We start from the raw sequence: 26,530 nt of genomic DNA on the forward strand, positions 1-26,530 counted from the left end.
ACTTGCAAGGTGGAGCTTTTGTTGTCTTTCTTCTCCTTCATTTATCACAATTTGTTTCCAGTTCCAGCATGTATGGCCGAATGACTTCAATATTACCTCTTGGCATTGTGTTTGAGCAATGTGGTGAGCTGGTGTGCTTAAGCTGCAGTAAGTAGAGGCTTGGGACTTCATAAATGTGCACACTAAAGAGAAAGTAAAGATGTAGTATCCCATCTGAGTCACTTTTAAAGTAGGAATACATTGTTTTCATTGACAAAATCTTTTAAAGATCTAATTTTTGTACGTGAAGATGAGTTTTCGGGAGTGTAATCAGTACCTGTAGAGGGGCTTTAATCAGTGCTGCTTTTATCAGCTTTTTATGTGCATTACTGTATGCATGGTCATACACAGCTGATGATCAGCTGCTCTGAACTTACTGAAACTGTGAATGACTAAGAACAAAACACTGTCTTAACACTTCCTGCTTCCTTGATGAGTGAAACTGGTCTAGTGTCAGTACAGTCACCTTGAAATGGTGACTGTACTGAGACTAGACCAGGTAATCAGTGCAAGTGATCAATCAAAGAAGGAAAAACGGAGGTGCGTCCCACAAGGCAATTTTAGGCCACTTCTACATAATGATCCTCCACAATCTGCTCTCTGTAGTATACAGTAACCATTTTAGTGGATTAACAGCAAACCTTTTGATGCTTTGTTGTGGCCAGGCTGGCTTTAATGGCCACTTTTATCCCACCTTTTTCAGCCTTTTTTAACTCCAGCTCTTACAGTCCCACCCTCCTATTAATCAAATAACCATCTCAATCCTTTCTCCACACTCAGGGACTCAAAAGACTAATTCAACTCATCACTCTGTCGCACCTTCGTGATAGTTTCTTCACTTAGAACTCAAGTAATCAACAGCTCGGGCACATCCAGCTCCTCTGCCTGCCCTCTGTCATCCCCCCTCAGTAATGGCATATCTGAGTGACAGACAGGCAGCCAGACAGACAGATGATGCACTATGTAGGGGGCAAATTCATCACATATGTGCTTTCCCACACCAGTGAATCTATACAGGCTTATATATCCTCTGATAGCATTCCACTCTATCAAGAATCTACGCGTTACATCAGACATTATCTTCAGCTGTGGGATTTATTTCTGCAGAAAATGAAACTAAAAGTGACATTTCTGCTGAGTAACTCTCGCAGGTCTTCAGTTCAAAAAGCTTTCGTATGAGACTCTTGACTTTTTCTTGTAGATTTGCCATAAAGTGACTGAGGTTTTTACCTGATACTAATTGAATCACATGTAAATCAGGGGCTTTAAGTGCTCTGTCTGTCCTTTAAAGACCCAAATAACGCTGGTGTGAGAGGTTGGCCGCTGCGACACACACTTCCCTCGTTGTCGTCATTGATTTCTCATTAGTCTGGCCCTCAGGAGTCGGCCAGCTATCACTTGGATCAGACCTGTCGTGTTCAATTAAAAGCCTTTCCGCAGCAGCTCAGCTTTTTCATACCTTATCTTTACAGGTGCCCTTCTTACGCCTTTTCAGTGTAAAGATTTCCTTTGTCTATTGTGTGAGCTGCTGCAGTGGCCTCTTTGTATTCCTGGATGCTTTCATTTCTTTTTTCTGCCATATTTAGAAGCAAGTAAGGAGTTGTCTCAGGGTGTGGCGGTGCAAAGTCTGATTATAGCCCTCCCTTTGTCTGCCTTCTCACACACCTTAGGACAGCTCCTTTCTTGTGTTTCTGGCCGGAAATCATCCTCCCCTCCAGACAACTGCACACCACTATATGAGACAATTTTCTTCCAGCCGCAGCCAGCTATTAAGGGCTACATTACAAATGAGCGTGGTAATTGCATGTGGACACCAAGCGGGCCAGGCCTCGCAGCTCAGCACCAGTGGTAATAATGGGCAGATCACATCCCACAACAGGCAGCAGTGAGGAAGGGTGAGAACATCACTTAGCAGGGAATCTGCAGCCCTCCTCCCCTTTTATCACGTACAGCAACACACACTCACGCAGACACGCATCTACCGCCACGACCCTATTAGAGAAACCATAATGGCAGAACAAAGTGGTGACAGTCTGGATGGCTGGACTGGGGCTGTTAAAAAGCCTCGTTTAAAAGAAGGAGAGGCGGCCGAGGTGTTGATAAGTGTATGACTATTTATGTGTGTATTGTGGAAGCTCATACCTGTCTGCTGGTCTGTGTGGTATTATTTCTTTTGGCATCAGCAGAAAAAAAAAAAAGAAAATTCTGGCTGAGCTCACTGTTTTTCTGCTGCCTGGTGTGTCTTAAAGCAATAAACTGACAATACTAATATTTCATTTCGTTGGGATTCTACTTTAGGAGCAGCCCGGTCAGGACTGTTGTCTTGTGTCAGACCAACAGACAGACAGAGAGGGCTGATGGGTGGAAGGATGTCCGTCACAGCCAATTATCTTTAATGAGATGTGGGATGACCAGAGCTGCTTCGCTGCCAGATGACACAAAAGAGTCTTTATGTGGCCAGAATTTATCCAGAATTCTGCAGTGAACCACATCATGTACAGGGTGGGGATGTGTAGCACGTCACTGGCAGGACTGATGACATTTTCCCAGTGGATTATTGCAGTAATACTGCAATATAACACTTTAAACATCAGTACTTTTGGCTTCATCACTTCTCCATTTGCAATGACTCACCTTCTAATTTGTCTCCATAGTAATCCAACACTCCTAAAGATACATGATAAGATTTGCTGATGTCAAAACAATGTGCTTTAACTGGAGCTCAAATCTCCATGACTATAGCCAACCAAAGGGGGATGAAAGGCTGCTTGTTGTGTAGACAGATCCTGATAGGACTGTGATGGAAGGAGCAGAGCATTACTGTATCTGCTGCTACAATGGGCAGGGGGGTGATATGCATCATCATTCTGGCTGCTCCCACTGTAGCAGCTGTAAAGAGGCTGATATGCAGATTGGAGGGATCTGGCTGAGCTGACACGCCTGGCCAAAGAGCCACGTTATGAAACACAAGATTTACAGACATCGCAAGGGAGACTGAAGGAAGGAATGAATCGTCATTATGACCGCGTTATCAAAGAGAGGAGGCATTTGGACGAGGAACAACCAAGAGAAAATAAAAGACAGGAATAAACATTAGGCCCCTAAACAACAATGACCATTGTCATCAGCAGGGTGCTATCAGATTGTTTGAGGAGAACAGACCTGTTTCTTATCACTGTGCTTATCAGATCATTAGTCCTTGTGACAGATAGGGCTGTTAGTGTTATGCTAAATATGTGTTCACTTCTAAAAAAAAAACAGCTGGGTGGGAACTTAAGAGAAGGAAGCATTTCAGGTAAAGGCCTGCTACGGGACAAAGGTTAAAACGTAACAATTTGTCTGAAGAAAGTTAAATAATTCCTGAATTAAATGCATGTGCAGTCAGTGTAGTGAGGAATAAAATATCACAGTAACAGGGTTGCTAATCCATGGTAATAGTAGCTTTTTTCTCAGGGGTAGAAGCTAGATATTTAGCTGTTACTGCTGACCAAGAGGATAAACTTACTAATGGAAAACAGTAAAGAAAAAAGTAAATAGAAGTTATCTTATCCTGATAATATGCATAACAGAAGGTAGAGTGACACATTAAATCAAGGCTGTTATGAAAATATGAAAAATAGAAGAGAGAGCATACTTTTGCTCTACCCATTCTTTTGGAAAACTATCTGATGATGTTAATTCCAGTGTATCATATGATTCACTGTTTTCTTCTTCTACCAGCTAAAAAGGTCATGCTAACAGGATTGTTTTGGGACACATGTTCCATGCATAATGATTATTATTTAAAATGTCATGTTTATTAAAACAAAGTTCCCTTAATTACAAGAGACAACAATTAAAAAAAAATACAAAAAAGGAGATTTAAATTTAATTTTAACTGTTTTATTTGAGATTCAGATTGGGAATAATCCGGTGGGACAAGAGAAAAATGGCATCTTAGGCGGAACTCCAGACTTATTTGATATTTTAAAAAGTGTTTTCAAACATTCTCTTCTCCTAGTTTATTTTAGATTTGGTTTCAGGACTAGTACATTTACATACCAACTGCATGTTTTAATATTTTATGCATGGATTATTTGAAACTTGATAGGTGGGATGTAAAATGTCCTCCAATTCTGGAATGACCCCAAAACAGAAATGAAGCATAAAATCAAGTACTTTATAGCTGATGAACAATCCGAAACTATCTTGCAAACAAATTCAACTTAATTTCAATGAGGACCCTGAAATCCCCCCGAGGGACCCTTAAAAGTCCACGAACCAGCGTTTGGAAGCCCCCGAGTTGCCATGTTTTATCAAACATGTAGCTGTAGTTCTGCGAGATCACCTCGGTGCTCCGTGTTGCTCTGAAGCACACGGCCATCCCCCCTCTCAGTGTCCGTGGGAAGGAGGAGTTTAACCCCACAGTGTCTGGGAGGAGTCCGCAGTCTCTCGGCGCTCCGTCCCGGGATCGCTCGCTGTGGACACGGACAAACCGTGGAAGTCTGGGCTGAAAGAAAATCCGACTTTTGTGCGCTTTCAACCGCGTTATATCTAAAGATTCCTCGGAGGGAAACATGTAAATATTGCTCGAAGTATCATCCACGAGAGGGAAGCTTAGCCGGTAAGTTGCAGGCGAACTTCTTCCACTGCCACGCTGCTTTTAAAACACTCCACTTACTTGTGCGCCTTTTCCCTCATTTACAATACTCGTTTGTTAAAGAAAAGTTATCCTGATGAATTTCCTGGCTCTGCTGTGACTGAGTGATTTTTAATAGTTTCTTGTTGAAACGCGGTTTATTCTGAGAGTGAGCTGCATCAGGGGTTATTGTTTGAAAAGTGCAGTGTAATTATCCCCACAATGACCCTCCTTTAATATCTGTACTGACCAGATATTCAAACTGTCAGTGTGAGAGCTGTTTTCATTTCCCTCATTAGAATGCAGTATTCCTAATCAAATCTTTTGTGCAAGTGTGAAATATAATCTAGTGTGATAAATGAAATAAATTGCATGCTGTCCTCATGTTCAGCCTCGGAAATTAATTGAAACTGCCAGCAGAGGTATTAGAGTTGCATTGACACAATGGATCAATGTAAAGAGTGTGTACATGTTCAAGGTGTTGCCCAGAGCTCTGTGTCAGGGAGGAGGCTTATTGCTGCTTTCTTCCCTTCTGATTTATGAACTGAGAGATTGGGAGCATCCACTCAAACGCTGGCCCGTGTTCTGCTGTTGTGTTTGGATGTGATTTACCCTCCGCTTGTATTGTTGTTGTGTGCTTGGGTGGAAGGGTTCTCGAGCCACTTACACGAGCAACAAAAGGGCCCCCGGCACCCCTGGAGTGCAGGGCCAACCCAGAGCAAACAGGAGCTGTGGACAGGGAGGAAGGGCCGTGGATGCCTTTTGGCGTGGTGCACCCTCTGTCATGGAAACCAACACGGGAAGGTGTCACTCTCACAGTCTTGCCACCTTTGCTCACCACTGAGGAGGGCTGTAATAATAAAAACACAGGTTAATGTTTGACTAACAGTGGCTGGTTGGGTTGCTCATTGATCCGTCTGGAGTCTGTGCAGTATTCCTGATGTTGGGTTAGACAAAATATGACTTGGTTATTAATGGGTTTAATGATTATTGAAAGATCCATTCATCCATCATCTATACACAGCTTAATCCTCATTAGGATCACAGGGAGGCTGGAGTCTATCCCAGCTGACTTAGGGTGAAGGCAGGGGACTCCCTGTATACAGAGAGACAAACAATCACACTCACATTCACATCTACGGTCAATTTAGAATCACCAATTAACCTCAGCATGCTTTTGGACTGTGAGAAGAAGCCGGAGAGCCCAGAAAAAACCCATGCATGCACAGGGAGAATATAGAAACTCCACACAGAAAGATCCCAAGCCCAGGTGGGGACGCGAACCAGCTATCTTCTACCTGCAAGCGCTAACCGCTGAGCCACTGTGCAATTACTGAAAGATGACCTGGATAATAATTTATTGACGACATTTAAATCCAGGAGTTAGACTCAGCCCAATGTGAGAGAAAAGACCCCAAAGAATGCCTTGTCTTTATTTTCCCTGCCGGGAGGAACATGCTGTGTGATTGGTTTACATTTCCTCATGCCTCTCAGCCCCCTGCCTGTTTAATGGACTATACAGAAATAAGTTATTCACTTACATAATTGCCATCGTTCTCATGTGTGTGGCCTGTTTGTTTTCGTTGGAGATCAGAAACGAAAAGTGCCGGGTCAGAAGCTGCATGTGCATACTTTGGCCTTTGCGGCTCACATTTTTGCGGCGAAGAAATCCTCAACCACACGGAACATTGTGTTTTTACTATTCTGTTTTTCCCGGGGTTGGAAGGAGGTCTTGAACTAGAGTGATATTGATCGAGTGTGGCCCTTAATTTCCTTTTAGTGAAAAACATGTGATTGTTTGGCTTGTTTACCGTTTCCTTTTGTGCAACAAGTCATGCCTCTCTGCTGGCAGGAGACTGTCAGTTGTCAAAGTTGTTTACCAGTGACAAAAAAAGGGAGATGCAATACTCCCATCTCTGTCTCTCTCTCTCTCTTTGGAGTTGCTTCAGAAACAGATCATTGCTCGTCTAATTTAAGTAGAAGGGCTCAGTAACATCGTGACGTGGTGACATAATTACCACTGGAACTTCCCTTATGAAACAATCTATTTGGATGTCAGTTGACACACTGTGTGGAGTTATGTAAAGAACAACAGTCTAAACAGTGGACTGCCCCTCATACTTTGATGCTTTGTGCGAGCAGCTATCTTCATCGGGCTGAAAACTTGGAATTGTTCTCTTCTCCGCAGGCTGTGTGTGAGCGCCTGTCATCGTTAATTCTCAAGTGCGAGCACGCTGGCCGAGAAACGCCAATGTTTCATGTCTTCCACCCGGCGCATTTTTCTCCATATAAGGTGCCGTGCATGTGACTTATCAGGCACGAGTAACATCTGTGCTTATTGTCACTCGGGGATGAAGGCCTTCTCCTGTCTGTAGGTAGAGAGGCCCTGCAGGGGGGGAGAAAAAGGAAAACCACAGGGGCTCCACATGCTCGAGATTTCAATGCATCAAATTGAAATCGGGAAAACCTTTTTTCTCTTCGCTTCCTCCATTACAGCGAAATGTCATTCCAAGGCTTCGGAGTAGAGAGTCCAGTCAGGCAGGCGTAATGGCGGCCTGTGTGTTTCTATTTCTTACTGCTGTGGTTTGAAATTATATTTGGCTTTCAAAGTGTTTGCTGGTAGCATATGGCCAGCAGTGTCTGGAGTGGCTGCTATAAAAAGCAGGTGAACTGAAAGCTGGTGCTGACAGCATCTTGGCCCAGACTTCTCATTTGCTACCGCACTCACCGAGATGCCGAGACCGAAAGACACATGGGTGGCTTTGACCTCTTCCTGGTGTCACACAGCTGCAGGTCAAAATCTCATCGCGGACACAACGCTGGCATTACCCATCCTGTGTCATAGTAGCAGTTAGGAGATAAATACTAACTGCACCCTTTGACTAAGAAAACAACCCAAAAAGAGGTGCTTTGTACCCCTTGTGCTGCATAATTCAGTGATTCTGAATTTAACTTGTTTTTTCCTGTGGCTACTGGGTTGGCGAACACACACACACAAACAACTACACGCGCATACATCCACTTTGGGGGATTTGCACAGTCAGCTGCACATCGTGTATGTACTCCAACACGAGATCCCCTGCTCTGCTGCACATACAGGAACCTTCTGTCCAGCTCAGCAGAGCAATGTTGCCTCTTACAGCTGAACCCTGGCGCCCATTCTTGCTCCTCTTAGCAGCCACTGCTCCTGGGCCTTTGAGGAGATTAATGCATAGATCTAAATTGAAGTACACTCCTTCTTGGTCACCTGCTGAAGAAGGTTCGCAAAGAAAATGAAGATTAAATGGAGGCAGACACTAAAACAATGTGTCAAATGAGGTATTGGATTAAGAGTTACCCCGCTGATGATTTGGGATGTAGGTGAGGAAGAGGGCGAGCCGGATCTAAAACGGTGCCAGACGACTTCACTAGTGATTCAGACTTTCATTAACCCCCAAGAAATAACTGCAAGACATGCTGTTACTACTCTTTTATTGGTGGTCCTATAAATCATGTGGCAATTGGTGTACACAAGGCAAAAAGCCCCCATGGCAGCAGTTGAGTAGCGGTGCATGTAATTTCTAGATGACATACAATATTTCAGTCTGGTAAAGGTGCTGCAGCAGCACTTTAAACCCCACCACTTGAATTATAGGCTGTGGATAGACAAGAGTTAGCTTGATTATCTAAATATATGAACAATAAAGTGGGGAAGAGAGATGTGGAGGCTGTTTACAGGCGTATTGATCCGTATGCGAGATTTGAAGTCTTGACAACGCAGCTGCTGCAGAGAACCCAGTAGGAGTCGGTGTGATCTTTTATGCTCAAAGCATATTCTCTCAGAACACCGTTGCTGCATGTAAACCCCGTTTGAACCCTTTGATTAGGAATTCAAGATGGAAACAGTCAAGTTGCATCACGTCTCTGCTGTATGATATTTGCATTTCGGATCTCCTCTTCAAAAGACGGCGCGTGGTGGCACAGTCACCAGGCAATCTACAGCCCTGTTTGTGTGGAAATCCCCCATCCTGCACCCCCACTCATTGACTCTAAGCCTGCTTACCGGTCAATCCCTATGACAATAGAAATTGTGATTGATCTGCCCTACCTCGGCCCAGTAGCCATAAGGTCCCACTTACTATCTGTGCCCTATTGGAAAGGCAAACACAGCTGATGCTACAGGCCAAAGTGCTCGATGCTGTGATGTTCAGTTGGCGCCATGTGTCTTGTATTGTCCCCCCATGATGGATGGGTCAAATTGTGGGTACACATTTACTCCAGCACATCCCACCTGCTCATCAGTGGGTGGGAATTGTTTTGTTTTTGATGAAGGCTAGAAGGCCCACCCATGCACACGTGGACAAAATTGTTGGTACCCCTCAGTTAAAGAAGGAAAAACCCACAATTCTCACTGAAATCACTTGAAACTCACAAAAGTAACAATAAATAAAAATTTATTGAAAATTAAATAATCAAAAACAGCCATTACTTTTGAATTGTTGATTAACATAATTATTTAAAAACAACAAACTAATGAAACAGGCCTGGACAAAAATGATGGTACCTCTATAAAAGATTGAAAACTATTTGACCAGAGTGACATGATTAACTCAGGTGTGTCATTTAATTGACATCACAGGTGTTTCCAAACTCATAATCAGTCAGTCTGCCTATTTAAAGGGAGACAAGTAGTCACCCTGCTGTTTGGTGAAAAGGTGTGTACCACACTGAACATGGACAACAGAAAGCGAAGGAGAGAATTGTCCCAGGACATCCGAAAAAAAATTATAGACAAACATCTTAAAGGTAAAGGCTATAAGACCATCTCTAAACAGCTTGAAGTTCCTGTGACAACAGTGGCTCATATTATTCAGAAGTTCAAGACCCACGGGACAGTAGCCAACCTCCCTAGACGTGGCCGCAAGAGGAAAATTGATGACAAATTGAAGAGACGGATCGTTGGAATTGTATCCAAAGAGCCCAGAGCAACCTCCAAAGAAATTAAAGGTGAACTCCAAGGCCAAGGTACATCAGTGTCAGATCGCACCATTCGTCGTTGTTTGAGCCAAAGTGGACTTCATGGGAGACGACCAAGGAGGACACCACTGCTGAAAAAAACTCATAAAAAAGCCAGACTGGAATTTGCAAAAATGCATGTTGACAAGCCACAAAGCTTCTGGGAGAATGTCCTTTGGACAGATGAGACCAAACTGGAGCTTTTTGGTAAGGCACATCAACTCTATGTTCATAGACTCAAAAACCAAGCATACGAAGAAAAGAACACTGTCCCTACGGTGAAACATGGAGGAGGCTCAGTAATGTTTTGGGGCTGCTTTGCTGCATCTGACACAGGGTGTCTTGAAAGTGTGCAAGGTACGATGAAATCTGAAGACTATCAAGGCATTCTGGAGAGAAATGTGCTGCCTAGTGTCAGAAAGCTTGGTCTCAGTCGCAGGTCATGGGTCTTCCAACAGGACAACCATCCAAAACACACAGCCAAAAACACCCAAGAATGGCTGAGAGAAAAGCGTTGGACTATTCTAAAGTGGCCTTCTATGAGCCCAGATCTGAATCCCATTGAACATATGTGGAAGGAGCTGAAACATGCCATTTGGAGAAGACACCCATCAAACCTGAGACAACTGGAGCTGTTTGCTCATGAGGAGTGGGCCAAAATACCTGTTGACAGCTGCAGAACGCTCATTGACAAATACAGAAATCGTTTAATTGCAGTGATTGCCTCAAAAGGTTGTGCAACAAAATATTAAGTTATGGGTACCATCATTTTTGTCCAGCCCTATTTCATTAGTTTGTTTTTTTAAATAATTATGTTAATCAACAATTCAAAAGTGATGGCTGATTTTGATTATTTAATTTTCAATAAATTTTTATTTATTGTTACTTTTGTGAGTTTCAAGTGATTTCAGTGAGAATTGTGGGTTTTTCCTTCTTTAACTGAGGGGTACCAACAATTTTGTCCACGTGTGTACCTCCTCGGATTTCTTTGTACAACGCCAGAAGCTGGCTGGTAGATTCTGCTTCTGTCTCTGATCCCAGTCTGTAAATGATTGATTAACTTTTTATGAGTAATTTAGAGGACACAATTCTACGTCACTGTAGCCTCATCAGTATCCCATTGCAATGCGGTTTTTCTAGAAGCTGGTCAATCACAAATCTTAGTACTACAAAGTTATTCTGAGTAGATGAGAAAGAATGTTGAGATGCATAGAAATCAATCACTGACCACTCATGGACCCAGCTGTATCCAGCAGTCCATCCATCACAGTCTTACCTTCAACAACCACATATCAGTCATCATAACATAAAATTGCTGTAGCTCTGCAGTCTTACATGATATTAATGTTGTTTCCCCTCGTTTGCTTGCTCAGTAGCTTGCTCCACTGAACTGCGTAGAGCATGCCGTGTCCTTATCTGCACAGTTTCCTGGGCTTTGTGACAGACGTGAAGTGCTTTGGAGGGCCTTTGGCAGCCGCTGCATTCGTGTTATGTTGAGGAACATTTTAAGGCTCATTAGCACTCCTCTCCCTGTCCAGCTCCCTCCCAGCTTCAACAGTCGATGGTTTGATCTCTGAGCAAGATAAGCTCTTTTCTCCACTTCTCCGTCTCCTGCCTTTGTCATGTTGGTTCAGTCATTTGGCGTCCGGCCAGCGTAAACATAGACAGAGTCCTGATTGCTTTAGGTCACCGGCAATCTTGGCATCCACTCAGTGAACACGCTCAATTAAAGCTTCCTTGAAAATCCTTTTTCTCCAACTAGGTAAGTGTATCTAAATAACCTGTTTCCTGGGGCTATATCATCGTCAAGGCTTATTTGGCTTACAGGCCTCAGCTGTTGGGAGGAAAAGGGCATGAGAGTGAAGGACCTCATTGTAACGCATGTCAAGATAAGAGCACAGAAACAGAAGTTGTAAGGACATTTTATCAGTCTGACCAGTTGTTGCAGCCTGTGTGAAATTGCAGCAAAATGGAGTAAACTATGCGTCACATCCACAGTGAAAGGGAAGCCAAGCGCTGTATCGACCAGGACATAGTTGCAGGGCCTGTGGGTGGGCTTGCTTGTTTAACTGCACAATCTGGATGCCCAAAGAATGACGAGCCTTTCTCCATTTCTCAATATAGTTGACTTGGGTTTCCCCTCGTCGCCCAGAAACTTCCAGCTCCACTTCTCTGTGCTCTGCTGGTGCCAAGACATGATCTCTGCTTGGCTGTTACGTAAGAGCTGTTTAACCCAGGGCTCAGTCTCTCTCTGGCCCAGGGGGACTTACTTACTCACCGCCTGCCCAGCTCACCATAGCACCCTGGCTGCACAGGCCACTGCTGGGGCAGGTTAACACAGTTGATGGTCGCAGGTGCAAAGGCCCATCTGGACTATCTAGAAAACCCTGCACAGACTAGTTTAGATGGGAAACACTAGCAGATGAGCAATTTTTCCAACTTGTGCACCTTCAAGCCTTATCACATGGGATTTCTTCCCTGAGAAACTAAAACAAATCATGCCTTTCTAATACACTCGCCATCGTCAAGCATGCAAAAGGACACAGCATTTATATAAAATCAAGGTCAGTATTATCGGTGGCCGGTTCCTCTATGGGTTGAAGCCAAGTCAAGCAGATTACACAGAGTGCAGGTTGCTGCTCAGCTTGTTGCAACTTGTGCAATATTAATACATCTCCCTCCTCAGATGGTACCACAGCAGATGCCATCAGGCTCTCTCATAAATGCTGCTTTTTGAAAGTTTTAGCAGTCTGGCTCAAGTGGGTTCACAGACATGTCAGATGATTATTAAATCTCGCCACTTCCAGAAACTCGATGTAACTAATCTGTGAACCTGTCTGTAGGAGACACATGTGTCAGTGCAGGGGATAGCAGAGGCTATTAATGGTATTTGACATTCAAGTGTCATTGGACACACTGTCTCCTAATGTGTCTGCTGCTCAATCCTAATGTTATTAAAGGTGCTGGAGCTAAGAAAGTGAACTGCTAGGTATATAGACTCTGACTGATCTGCTCCCAGTTCCTCGGTCCACACTTTAATCCAAGGGAGGTTATCAGATAGAGTGGGGCTCAGCAACACAGCATCAGTTTAAAGAAATGGTTTGAACTTTTTAGGAAATATGCTTTGGCTTTTATCTGTTTTTGATAGATTTCAGAAAAAGATATGACGTGGTTCAGATCTTTATGTTAAGCTAAGCTAACAGTCTGATGGCCCAGTCCTGTATGCAGCTGACAGATATGTGGTGTGTCAATCTCCTTATTTGTCTCCTTGCAAAAAGGTGAAATATGAGACTATTTCTTCAAATGGGTAAATATTACTCCTAGTGTACACTCATTGCACATAAACTAGGGTAGACGATTTGTTTTAAAAATTATCAAAATTGCAATATGGCAAAGTGCAGTATCTAAATCACATTGATAAAGATGAAATATGGCACAAAATACATCTATAAATGAAGCATTGTGGAGCTTAGATTAAAAAAGATTTTAAAAATGTGTCAGTTGTGGTCTATATTAAATTATGTGACTCCTATTTTGATAATCAATTATTTTGATCAATATTATAAGCAAAAAAGTCTGCATTCTCTGAATCCGACTTCTTAACACTGAGTGTTTTCTGTTTTTTCCCTCTAAGACTGTTAACTGAATATTTGTGTTTCACAATTTTCTGACATTAGCAGACCAAGCAACTAATTGATTTTTCAGAAAATAATCAAGATTAATCAACAATGAACATAATTCTTAATAGCAAACTTCGTCTTTTCTTACAAAGATTATTTTACAGACCTGAGAGAACATCCTTATTTAATATAGACCACAGTGTAAATCTCATAATTGTTTTCATTTATTGATTTATCCAGTTTAATATCAAAATATCCGTAAAAAGTTGCAGTTAGATCATTTTTGTACATTTTTCAGCCGTAGTCTAGATTGTTTGAACACTGCAAAGTTGAAGCCGCTTTCAAACGGTCATGACTTGTCCTTTGGTTAAACTTAGTGAGCTTTTCTGCACACTGACCCCACCTTTATCTAAGTCTTAGCTTTGAGACTTCATGCCATACCTTCAACGGTAGCTGGTATGGGTCACCTCACACGAATACCCAAACATCCCTGGCGGTTTGACGTACTCGACAGGACTATTGTTGGCTTTTCCAGATGGATCTCCCTGGACATGGAGGATGTGTGAGCGTGCAGTGTCTACAGTTTAGACTGTCTCTGTGTGGTTAAAGGGGAACAACTGACTCATAGCTACAAGTGGTGTACAAATTCTGTGTGTGTGTGTGTGTGTGTATATATATAAAGAAAAAAACCTCTGCTGAAGGCTCTGAGGCCAATGAGGCGCACGTGTTGCGTGGCAGCTTTTTTGCATGCATTCTTTTTAGCTGAATTATAACAAGTCTGACTCTGCGTTACTCTGTCAAAGCCTTCTTCACCCGTGTTGATGTAGTAGCTGTGTGTGATCTCCCTGTTGGAGAGTTTTGATCTCTGTCTCACCTGCTTTCATGGTAGGAATCCTTCCTCTAGCATATCAAAGGAGAAAAACACCTCTTTTCGAGATGCATCATTTTTCTACATCCAGCAAACACCCTTTTATATACTCAGCGATGTGCAAGGCGAATATGACAGCGCCTGGTGTAAAGTGAATGCGTACAGCGGTGATGTCATTCATTATAAATCATTCCTCTTTGCAGGGTGAAATCATTTATTCACAGTCTCATGAGGTTAGTGATCCGAGGAGCACGCCCTGACTGGTGACTAATAGGTGGCTGATGTTGTGTCACTCAACCCACTGACATGCAGCGGATACACTTTGGTGTCTGGGTTATTGCAATTCTTCTTCTCTGTCAATACCAGTGACTGCTAGAAAGCTTAATTTCACGTTTTTGCCTCAGGTGTCTCTGCTCAGGCTTTTATACAGCATGACAGTTTTCGTCAGCGATTGCCAATTTCCTCGGTCCAAGCGTCTGTTTCTGCCTGGCAGAGACTCTGACTGTTAAAGAATGACTTTAATAACTGTGATGTGCTGTTGAAGTTATTTTCAAAACCATTCATGTCTCTTTAGGCGCTCGTCCTGCCCCTCAGTAGTAATTTTGTGTGCGCGAGCGAGCGGTTTTGTCTCCAGCGGCAAGCCCTGTGGTCTGCTCGCGTGGAGAAATCGCCCTCACTGGAAACTTGCGGTTGCCTTTTTTTTGTAGTAATAATGATATTTTACAGCGCATAGGTCCGTGCTGGCATGCCCGGGCTTAAGCTAATAATAACAATGCCGAGAAACGCCAGGAACTGGGTTTTCCTGACAGTTAAGATGATCGTTACAGTTCAAGCGGCTGAGGGAAAGCTGCACTTATGCAGTCATGTTGTATTATTAGGGTCATGCATCATTTCTTTCCTTTTACTCTGATTCATATGTTCATTTGTAGCTGATGGGATTTTGATTTAATAAGTGGAAACCAGATTAACACATTTTTGTTTTTCATTGTCTTGCACATATAATTGGCCCTTAAGTGTGGCTTGAAACAAAGCAGACCATTAGTCAGTGGGCAGCTTTTCTGAAATGATGATGTGTGTGTGTGTCTCTAAGCGTTTGGTCCCAGACATGCCTGCTGCTTTTTGCTAATTATGCTATCATACAATGCCACAGGCTTTTTTCTTCTAAGCCAGGAAGCATTTTAACAAGCTGGAAGACCTCACTCATTCTTTCCGATCTTTTACCAGCATCTATATCATCAGGTTTAATGTCTGGGCACTTTTGGCAAGCTGTGCAATAAACTCTGGCTCACCACAGGAGTCATAGGCCGACATACATTTGCGCATAGCATGAAAAATGTTGAAAAACTGTCATATCGTCTTCTCGATGCTGCGTACACCGGAGACGCTTTAACGTAGCGTGAGACAAAACAGCTTCACCGAGTCTACAGACATGTCGGATCAGGTTAGATTTTTTCAGCCACTGTGTGCCTCTTGTGGTCATTATTGCTGGTTAAAGTGGCCCGCAGTGTGACAGTCTTGGCAGTGAGGGTTGTCAGAACACCCCATTCCCTATTGTTTGCTGTTGCATGTGGGGTTTTTCTCACATAGAGGAATTTGTCTGACGGCCACCAAAGAGGTTTGATTCAGCAAGCACCAAAATGATAAGAACTAAATATAAAAATGTAGATTTTTTTTAAACAAACTTGTTGATTGAGGCTACACTTACTTGAGTATAATATACATTTTTGTCATTCAAATGGTCAGAAATGATGAGAAAATGCAAAAATTTCTATATAATGAGGTAACACAGGCTCGATGCCTTTACTGCATGTGGACCAATCATGCTTACTGCTTTATATGTCATCCCCTGAAGGCTCTTCCTGAGCCAGGAAAAGCCCTGATATGGCCTCGCTTTCCCCAAATCACTCAAGAGTAGGAACATCTACGAGTTTATGGCTTTCTCCAGCAACTTCCTTTTCAAGTTTCTCCCCTTTTTTTCCCTCCTCTCAGTGGGTGTGGGTGGAACAGTTGCTGTATCTCCACCAGTAATGAGAGAAACAGTGGATGGTTTGTAGTCAGCCGCTTGCCTCAAGGGTTAAGTATCCATCTCCATTCCCTCTAAGCCCACCCCCTGCTCAGGAGGAGAAGCCTGTGAATAAATGCCACCCTTGTCCTCTCCTAATGGAACAGCTTGACCTTTTGTGACCTCTGCCGGTCGGAGCATCTGCCTGTCGATTCCTCCGGCCCGTCCTGTGGGACACCACCGGGCTGTCACATCTGCCTCTGAGCGGTGTTTCAATTAGTCGAGGAATTTATTTTACTGGATAAAAATTAAGCACCGGACTATAATTCTTCAAAGTCTGAAAAGAAAGCCGGCTGTCCCGAACGCGCCGTTGATTTACTGCGCGCAGTCGTGTGAAAGTACTTGTTTCTTTCTGGGCACCATGCATGACGACTGCATAATGAGCGTGATCCTCATTGACATTCTTTAGCCTCCCTATATGGATGGGATAATAATGAGTTTGGCAGAGGCCTTAATTTAATCATGTCCACAAAAGCGGCCCACATGTGGCACAGCTGCTAGCGCTTAGCCCAGTCTTGCCATGCCCTCAGATGAGGTGCCATCAGGTGCCCGCGCTGGCTTGTTTCTGTACCGTCAGCCTTTTATGGGTCACATTCCTCGATGAGAAGGCTTTATGGGATGGTACAAAGGAGTTTGTTTTGCAGAGATTTGTCTGTGACTTCTGGGCAGCAATCGTATTAGCTCACGTGCCTCTGCGTCCGCGTGACTAGTGAAACTGGTTGCACAGGTCAGTCTTTGTTGCCGCATTTATGTATTTGACTTCAGTAGATAAACACAGTCGCCGCTTAAGTGCTTTGTCGAGCACCTGCTGTGGATTACAGGTGAAAAGCTGCTTCTGGCTAATTTCTTGTGATAACTCAGCAGTGAAATGTTATCTTTGCTCTTTGGTCTCCTTCAGGGGGAGGTTTACAGAACTCCAGACAAGATGTGAAAATCGGTTTCACTCCCATGTGCATTACCGCAGCGTACTATATACTCAGATGTTTTGCATGGTAGCCTATGACACAGTTTTCAGACAGAAACTAGGTCATGGATTGTACGCCGACTCCATTTACTTTAAAAGACATGCAAAGTGGCGTCCACAAAAGCACGCACAGCACAGGTGTTAGGCCTGTTTGTCGCTGCGGGAGGCGTCCGGTATGGCCTTAATCCCCCCACCTCCTGCCCAAACACCCTCCAGTATTCACCACAATAACAATTATTCACCCAGGTGTGGGTGTTTATTGGCTGCTGTCGTGAAGTGACGTCTGTGGAGATTACTCCAGATCTGCAGTCAGATGTATAAAGAGGATTAGTTTTAATCAAATAACACTTAAATCTTTACAAATAAAAACACCTAGTTTGGTCTGTGTACATGAAGCTCATGTGTGCACAAACTTGCTTGGCTGTACGTCGTTTGCAGATATTTAAAAGCCTGTTGCACGCACAGAGTAATCCCAGACCTCCAGCTCTGGTGATGTGTGTGTGTTTGGCTCCTCACCAGCTGTCTCACCCATCATCGCTGCTTTCAGGATGCTGAGCAGACAGTCTAGCTCAGATTTCCCTCCTCTTAGCTGTGCCACGGACAGTAACAGATACTGTAGATTCTGGCTGGCTGGGCTGGAAGCTCGCAATCAAACAAGGAGTTGTGGTTAATGATAACAGGAGCAATAATGTTTCTGCTCTCCAGTGAAAGTGAAATTGCACAAAGCTTTATTCAAAACTTGTTTATAGCGGGTGGAATTGACCCACCTTTGATCAGCAGCCAGCTCGACTGAGAATAGCAGTTATTTATGCTCTTAAGCGGGGAGCTGTGAGCGGCCTAACGTCAGAAGCTGGTTGCTTTATGTGCAGATTTACATGAGCTTTCTCTGCCTGTGAGCTCAGAACTGTGTTTACCAAATCTGCAGTGCAAGTCCTTATTAAAAGGCTGCATGAGCAGACATTTATATGTTGAATGTGCATAAACATGCTTGCATGTAGGCTCTAGGTACAGCAAGACACATCTAAACAGAGCTGATTTCACCTGATGGATGGTTTATTTAGCTGCCCAGGCTGTGGTCCTGTGTTTACAGGGCTCTGATGTAGGTCCACGACCTGACGCTGACAACTCCACCACTTTATCGTAGCATCTACAGCCGGCCAGTCGCCTCCACTCAGCCCGGCTAGAGACTAGGATATATGCTTGTCTCACACAGGCTCGACAGTGTGACGAGAATACTAAAGCCCCTCTGCTGAATCATCCCATTAATTTTCATTTTAAACACAAAGAAATTGCCTCCCTGCGTTGTCTAATGCATTTCTGATGCGCCCTGGACTTGACACTGCAAAAAAAGGTCAGTCCCCATAAGCAATGCAGTCCCGAAACTTAGTTCAAACAAGTTAATCCTCCATTCCAGCGAGGAGGGATAATCCTACTTGTTTGTAGCCGAGTTTCACTTGTTTCAGGCATTTCTTTAAGTGCCGGGGATTTGAAACACGGCAAAACAGATCAGTGCCGGTGGATGAAGAGACATAAAAAGTAGATTTTTGCCGAATTCTGTCATCCGAACTTGGACTTGAATAAAAAAGCCGCCGCATTTGCTGACAATTAGCATTTTCACCAGATAACGTCCATTCCGAGCACTTAACGGCAGCAATGTTTCACATCTGCCAGTGTGGAAAAAGAAGGAAGGCTTTAATAAGGACATTAATTGCTTCAGGTAATGGCCCCTAATGCCTCACTGAGCACCGGCTCCTTTGTTATCTGTGTTAACCTTGACCACAATGAGCAAACCAACCAGACAGGCCTAGACTAGCTGAACCAACTCTAATGGACTTAAAGCATCATGTTGGCTTTTGCCTGTCAGTTTGTCACAATTTAAGGCCTCGGCAGACGTGACTGTGATGTATGAGCCATGGTGAGAGTGCTGAGCCAGCTCCAACAATTACTTTGACCCGGTCGTTGCCTGATTTTGAATTTCTCACCAATTTATCACAAGTAAAGTCACTTTCTTTCTTGTGTTACCATTCAGAGGGTCTTCAATCCTGTATGGTTAAAATGCTCAATAATTCGATCAGCTTAGTGATTCATGCTCAGTTTGGCCTGATTGGTATCTACACTTTGGCTCCTAATAGACCATAAAAGGCGAGATGCTGCCAATTGGAGTGCTAGTTTACTGTGAACATATGGCTCGGCTTGGCATAGGGAGATGAAATTTGATTTCCATTAACCCATCCTCTGGCTTTAAAAGCTCGACTCGTGTCGGTGATCCGTCAGCTTGCATAGCACCAGCTGATTTTTGAATAAAGTTTTCATCCCTGCAGTGAGCTAAAGCTGGCTCCGTGGGCCGCTCCTGCTCTGCGCCCAGGGTGGTGGAGGCCACAAGGGCAAACTCCCTCTGGCGTCAGAGCTCCTCAAGAATGCAGAGAGGGATTAATGCATAGCTGTGGCAGTGATGGATGGGACTATGAGCCACACACACACACTCACACATACGTATACGCACAGAGCATCTGGATGCAGACTGTTTGGCCCTCCCGTGCAGCTGCATGTGCCAGCTTAGTAGGTGTGTGTGTGTGTGTGTGTGTCTGCTGGGACGAGGCCAGACTTGGTTGTTTGCCCTACTACCCCACATAGATCTGTATTCACCAGCCGTGTGTCATTTTGATTTGAGGCCGCCGCTTTTATCATTCTGCTTCACCTCTTGGACACTTTGAGCGATTCACTTTGTCCTCTTGAAATCGCAGATGAATCGATTTCTCCTCCCTTCAATAGCCCTTTTCCTTCCCGTTGTGGCTGATGATTGATGCTGCGTGTGCGCGACTGTGAGATTCAATGTGTATGTGTGACTCCTGCTTCCTGTACGAGCACATCGATTACCATACATGCGCCGCGCGTCTACCTGCTCCCAAATCCCCAGTACATCGTTGTTTCCCCCCCGAAACCTCCGGCGATTCAGCGTGACCTCTCTCTGCTGCCTCAGTGTGACTGATTTTGCACTGTAGTGGTCAATGATCTCTGATGGATCACCTTCGGGAGGCAGGAGTGTGTCTCCTGTGAATGCCGCGGTACACTATTGCTATGATAATGAATGAGTAAGTCCTGAGCTGATGGTATTAATCACGAGAGCTCACACCATGTAGCGGGTGACAGATTATCCCGCAGTGCACAAAGGACAGCCACAGTCAATTCCCATGGAGATAATGCGGTGTGTGAATGGCTGTAATGCAGATGTATTATGCAGGGGTTCGCACTCAGATGAGCAAAATATACAAAGTCACTGCGAACCTTGCTATAAAGTTGTTGGAAAAGGTTTAGTCTTTATTGATGGTACTTTAGATTCAAGCTGCCCTTCCTGAAGGTTAGCAACTAATGTCGTTGTTCTTCCTTTTCTCCAGCTCAAAGGCACTTTTCTTCTGCTATCTCTTATCAGCAGGGAGATAATTAGATATCTCTCCTTTCCCTTTGAACGAGGAAGCTGTCGTGCTTTTCCCCGTCTTCCTGGGCGTGTGCTTGTTTTCCCAAGAGCCTCGAGTCTCTTATCACACCCTGTGGCTACTACAGACTCCATGTGTTTCGTATGCGTCGCCTGTCATCAATTCTATTACCTGTTCCATTACCTCCAGGCATTTTCTCTATAGCGCTCTCTATAACCTAAAGACAGGATGCTCTCACAGCTTGCACTGCTTTGAGTGGACCATAAGTGACTGACAGCTTGGCTGAAGTATTCTGCTGCAGCACAGATGTTGAGGTGTGCATTAGTGCAATCCTGATTGGTCTAAAAAATCCATTGTAAGAACACTGATTGGACCAAAAAATCCAAATACTGCAGCTCTGGAAGAAGTTCAGGTACATGCTGTGTGCGTCTGTGTGTCTTTCCTTTGCAGATTTAACCCTCAAAATGACCTTCCTCTGTCCATTAAGCTGCTTAATTAGCAGAGAAGCTGATGGAAAGCTGATTTGCACCTGCAGTCTTCCAGCTGTTTGCGAGATATCACGCACGCACCGGCTTTTACTGTGAGAGATGTTAACCCGTTCCTCAATCCGCTGTTGAAAACATGCACATTTTCAAATGCACGTGAATATATACACACATGATCACGCAGCAGATGGACACTGACACCCCCTTGAGGATGACCTGAGTCAGTAAACAAAGCCTCAGAGGATGTCTATACAACATTTTTCAATTTAGATTTTTGCTGTAACGCTGTCAGAGGAGAGGGATCCTTTTCTGTGTTGTCCTTTCGCACGCATCATCCTGCTTTTGTTCGCAGAGATCCTGCATGCAGCCACATATCCCGGCTAATTTAAAGTTAAACTCTGTGTCTGGGCTGCCTTGTGTGACAGAAGCAGCAATCTGTGGAAAAAGAGTTGAGCTGACAGCAAGGGAGGCTGGCAGAAAATAGAGACTTCACAGTTTGGAACAGAGAGATGAGCAGAAATAGAGGATGGATGGTGGGAGGGATAACCTTTGGATGATTTGAATGACAGAACATGAGAGATCCATCTTTAATATTTTACTTTTCTCTTTGTCATGTATTCTTTTTTATACATAAGGACATTCTTTGTGGCAGGATTTTTCTATGTAGAGATGTTTTGTTTGGAACAAACATATGAGAAACCCCAGTAGTTGAACTGTAAAACAAATGGAGTTGGTCTGAGGGTGGAACCCAGCACCAAACAAAAGACTCGACCTTTCACCCTGACTTAAAGCATCCCAGCTTAAGTAAATTCCATCAGTCTACACCCCCTCCACACACTTCCTCCAGCCCTCTAATTAAAATGTGCATTTCCAGACGCTTGATATTTTAAATCCATGCTTTTAGGTGAGACAGTGTACTAATCGCCTCTAAAACGAGCAATTAAGATCTATTTATTTCCTCCCAGTGGATATTTTTTCACAAACTGCCGCAGACTGCAGTCCCCAGTGAGCAGGATGATCAATGGCATCAAACCGTAAACGGCCTCCAGCCACGAGAAGGGCTCCGTCATGCCGTTTATGAGAGAGACAAGAAATATTAGCATGCTAACTGAAAACTCATATTTCTCCCCCAGACTCTCCCCCGACTCTCCTTCCTCCCTCCCATCCGTCAACTCGCCCCCATGAGCCTCGCTCCACCAGAGTGAACTTTTCATCCAAGATGGATTATTGCAACTAATCAATCTAAGATTAAATATGACGTAATTAATGTATTTTGCATGAAGAGAATCATTTACATGGAAAGTTAAGGCGTCCACTGCAGCACATAAATGGATTGGATGCCTGAGTTACTACAAACAGATAAAGTGCTGTGTTGTCGCTAAGTTTGCAGAGTTGATTTTGTGATTTATCTCTTAAAAAGAACAATGAGAAATATGCATAATGTATTATGTATAGCAAGTTCTGAGATGTGAAAGCAGCATCGGTGGGTCTTAGAAAGCAGTGATATCACAGAAATTCCTACAAATACATTATAGTCTTAATCCTCTTAACCCCCAAACCTGCAGGCGGGTTTAAAAGGCATGTTTTCTTTTTTAAAACAAAAAGATATAATACCCTTTGTCAGGACTAGAAACTGTAGAAACAGAAAAAAATGTCAGTTTCAACTTTACAATGGTCCTCTAAGTAATAATATTTGACGTGTGTCTTGGAAAATGAATCCAATCTGTAGTTAAAATGATGATTTTTTTTTCAAGATCACTTATTCTATGTACCTTATTTTAAAATTCACCAAAAATAAACCATTTGCACCAGATCATGTTAAAAACAAAAAACTACATGCTGCTTGGCACAACTGAACAATCCTTACTGATTGCTGAACAGTCACGTGACAAAAATGGTTGTAAAAGGTTGTCACAATGTAAGTAGTGAAATATCTACTATGTAGATCCATTTTTTCCCCCCTGTTGTTCAGGTTTCATTTTTTTCTCATTTCTGTGAAATAAATACTCAAAGAATTTCAGCTTACTTCGATGTGATTTATGACATGGTAACCATCATATTTTACAAAATCCATGTTAAAAATGTTCTCTGCTTCTAGCCATGGTTGTGCTGTTTCTGTAGAGGTGCTGGACTTTTTATTGCGGTGAAAAATGAGCCCACAGACAGTAAAACCGTGACAGGAGGAAAATATGTGCAGAAACTGCTTGAGGTTCAGGAAGATAAATGTTACTTACAAAGGTCAGTGATATTAATTTTAAAATGTTTACGTGAGGGTGATGGAGCGTTCAGCATTCATATGTGTATTCATCCATCCATCCTCTATACACCGCTTTATCCTCATTAGGGTCGCGGGGGGAGCTGGAGCCTATCCCAGCTGACTCGGGCGAAGGCAGGGGACACCCAGGACAGGTCGCCAGTCCGTCGCAGGGCTACATACACAGACGAACACTCACACTCACATTCACACCTACGGACAATTTAGAGTACTCAATTAACCTCAGCATATTTTTGGACTGTGGGAGGAAGCCGGAGTACCCGGAGAAAACCCACGCATGCTCAGGGAGAACATGCAAACTCCATGCAGAAAGATCCCAGGCCCACCCCGGGATTCAAACCAGGGATCTTCTTGCTGCAAGGCGAAAGTGCTAACCACTACGCCACTGAGCAGCCCCATGTGTATTCATTGTATTTTAAAATTATTTATCCATTCATTCTTTAATGTGTCCACTTTCTGGTGCTCATCTCTGTCATGATTAATAATAGATTTAGAACATAATTAGGAATTATTGTCATATACTGCTTGGATTGAGTGACAAGAAAGACAGTATGTAATTGCACTTTTTGTGATATTAAAACTGTCTTTTAAAAAGCCTTTTTCAGACATGGGATACATGACGCAGCAGGTTTCAACAGTATGTTGTCGTTCTGTCGTTCATTCATCACTGTTACAGCCTCAGATGAACTCATGAGTGATGAAGGGAGCCTCAATGTGTGCGATATTTGTCATTCATGCAAGATTGGGCAGTAAATCATGTGATGTACTTTATAATGCATAATATTAAAGACATGAGGACTCAGTCTAAACTAACAGCTGATCAAAATGTTCAAATAACCAATGGATTTTATTAATAATTTCTCGTCACAACCCAGAAACCTGGATTAATCTGACCTGTTAATGTCAGTCTTCTTTGCAGTAAAGGGTCATTTTTATGGACATTTAGATTTGTAATAGATGTTTTGGCAGCAAATGGTGTCTTTTGGGCTCTCTGTGATGTTTTTGGGCCAATATTGGTGTTGAAATATGAAAAAAAAAACTTACAGAAAGCATTTTGAAGAACTCAAAGTACATCCATTATACACGTCCTTCTGTTAATATGACTGCATGCAGTTTAGATGCGATACAGAAATGTTTTTAGATCAGGCTCACTGGTTCAAATGCCATCAGAGTGCATGTCTGCAATGCACTGAACTAAACAGAGGTTAGTTTATTTGTTGTAGTTGTGCTACAAAATTGTAGGAGAACGTGTGTGAGTGATATGGATAATTCTGTCAGGCTGTTATCGTTGAGCCGTGTGACTAAAAGGCCATTGGGGGCTATCTGGAGCTCAGTATCAGATGGGATCCCCGGTGTTACAAGGCATCATCCCAGAGCTGTGCTGATAAAGTCCTCGAACCCTGTGTCACCACACACACACACACCAGCAGAACTCCTGATCTCCTCCATGTGAAATCCTGTTAGATACACTCTTTGCTTATATTTTTGCTTGTATTTCATTACAGTTCTGCTTCTGGGTAAGGTGCGCATCTGGGCACAAGTATGACCCGTCAGTATTTTCTTGAATTATGTCGCTGTGTAGGGCAGTGTGACCTTCAGTTTCTACTATCAACTTGGGCATAAATTCAGAAGTAGAAGATGTGAATGCACAATGTGTGCATGAATGAGTGAGTCGTGCAGAGTTTGGACCTAGAGGGATTTGGTCTGGCTTTGGAGAGCAGAGTTTATTGGAGCCTTAATTGATCATAATTAGGAGTCAGACCATTTGGCCGGGCGGAATTAAACCCAGCACCTGCTCTGTATGAATATGCATCACACCGGCCCTCCTTGAATTCTCTTTCTTCCTCAGCGCCTCACTCTTTTCAGGCCTCTCCGTCACTCTGAGTGTGTTGTTGACCAACCTTTTAGCTTCCTGGACAAAGGGCTTTGAGAGGCGCTCAGACTCGTCCACGAGGACTATTGTGTTGTTAACAATATTGTTTAGCCCCGTTGAACGCTGCCGATATTGTGTCCCGGCGCTGATGTCTCTATGTCAAGCAGCAGGCTGATGGAAGGGCTATTCCACAGCTGCTCATACAGCGTGGCACGGACATGACTCTGAATAGCTATTCAGGAGAAAATGACTTTCTAGAGAACTCATTTGAGAGATTCTGGTCATATAGACTATACACTGTCATGTTTTCCATTTGTTGGTGCGGTGTGATATGTCCCTGAATACCAGCAATATTCTACTCTGAAATAAACAACTGCAGCTTATGGAAGAGTCTGGCACGAGGCATCTGGTTCTGGTGCCGTGTTCTGTTCTGGTGTGGCTTTCTGAATGGGTCCAGTTTGACTGCGCGACCACAGTTATGTGAACCATAGACAAATGGAGGCATGCGTGTGTTTTTAGACCGACGGCGGTCTCAAGCTCGTCTCCGCTGGGATAAAGCTTAGTCACAACACTTTGAGAAAACCTAATTCCAGTAAAGAGGTTTGCTTCATTGCCTTGCGCTTTAATTAACCCCTCCTCTAATTGTGATGCACATTTGGCCCACAGAAACTTACAAACAGCTTAGGCACTGTGTCTCCTGTTCTTTTTCACACCAGACCTCCCTCACTGGACTTTTTCTCTTACACTCACTCATGCATTCACACCCGTCCACACACACTCTCTGTGTCTGCCTCCACAGTAGCTGCCTGCCTCCCTGCTCTCCTCCTGGGGTCATTGTGGTATTTAGGGTCAGACAAGAGTTCCAGTCATTGCGTCCTCCCCGCTGCCTCCCAGGCAGGCTGCAGCCATTACACGCCAGCTTGTCTCGGCCAATCGCCTCAAACGGCTGTGGAAAACCGCCTTGGCTGCAATGAGCCCCGCATCCTTCTCCCAGCCAACGGAAAAGCTGGATATAGGAAAAACAACACCGTTGAGTAGTGGAGCTTTTTTTTTTTTTTTTTTTGCAGTGGGAGACTGTAAATGGATGAGAGCTATAAAACATCCTTGCTTCTCCTTCTGAGAGAGCTCTTCTGTTGAGAACTTTTCACTTTTTCCTCTCTGCTCTTTGGCTTTTCCTCTTGGCGCTCCGTTACCAAGGGTTACCCTGGGAGGATTGTGATTCGCTGCTCCTGCTCCCTCCAAAGCCAGGAGGGAGTTTCCACGTGTCCTCCAGTGTGTCTGTGAGTCAGATGCAGTG

The 26,530-nt window shown here is 43.7% G+C and overlaps 1 protein-coding gene across 3 annotated transcripts in view; it reads left to right on the forward strand.

Moving 5' to 3' along the window:
* Positions 1-26,530, forward strand: part of tiam2a (TIAM Rac1 associated GEF 2a) — a 106,845-nt gene that overhangs the window by 23,591 nt on the left and 56,724 nt on the right. Inside the window, exon 1 of one of the 3 annotated variants that reach the window (XM_022204132.2) lies at positions 4,423-4,642. The exons of the other annotated variants lie outside the window; for them this stretch is intronic. The gene's annotated coding sequence lies outside the window, so the exon portion shown is untranslated. Of the gene's footprint in view, positions 1-4,422; positions 4,643-26,530 lie in introns of those variants that run through there. 3 annotated transcript variants of the gene reach the window in all.

Source organism: Acanthochromis polyacanthus, chromosome 1 (genome assembly GCF_021347895.1).
Source record: "Acanthochromis polyacanthus isolate Apoly-LR-REF ecotype Palm Island chromosome 1, KAUST_Apoly_ChrSc, whole genome shotgun sequence".
Classification (NCBI taxonomy): domain Eukaryota; kingdom Metazoa; phylum Chordata; class Actinopteri; family Pomacentridae; genus Acanthochromis; species Acanthochromis polyacanthus.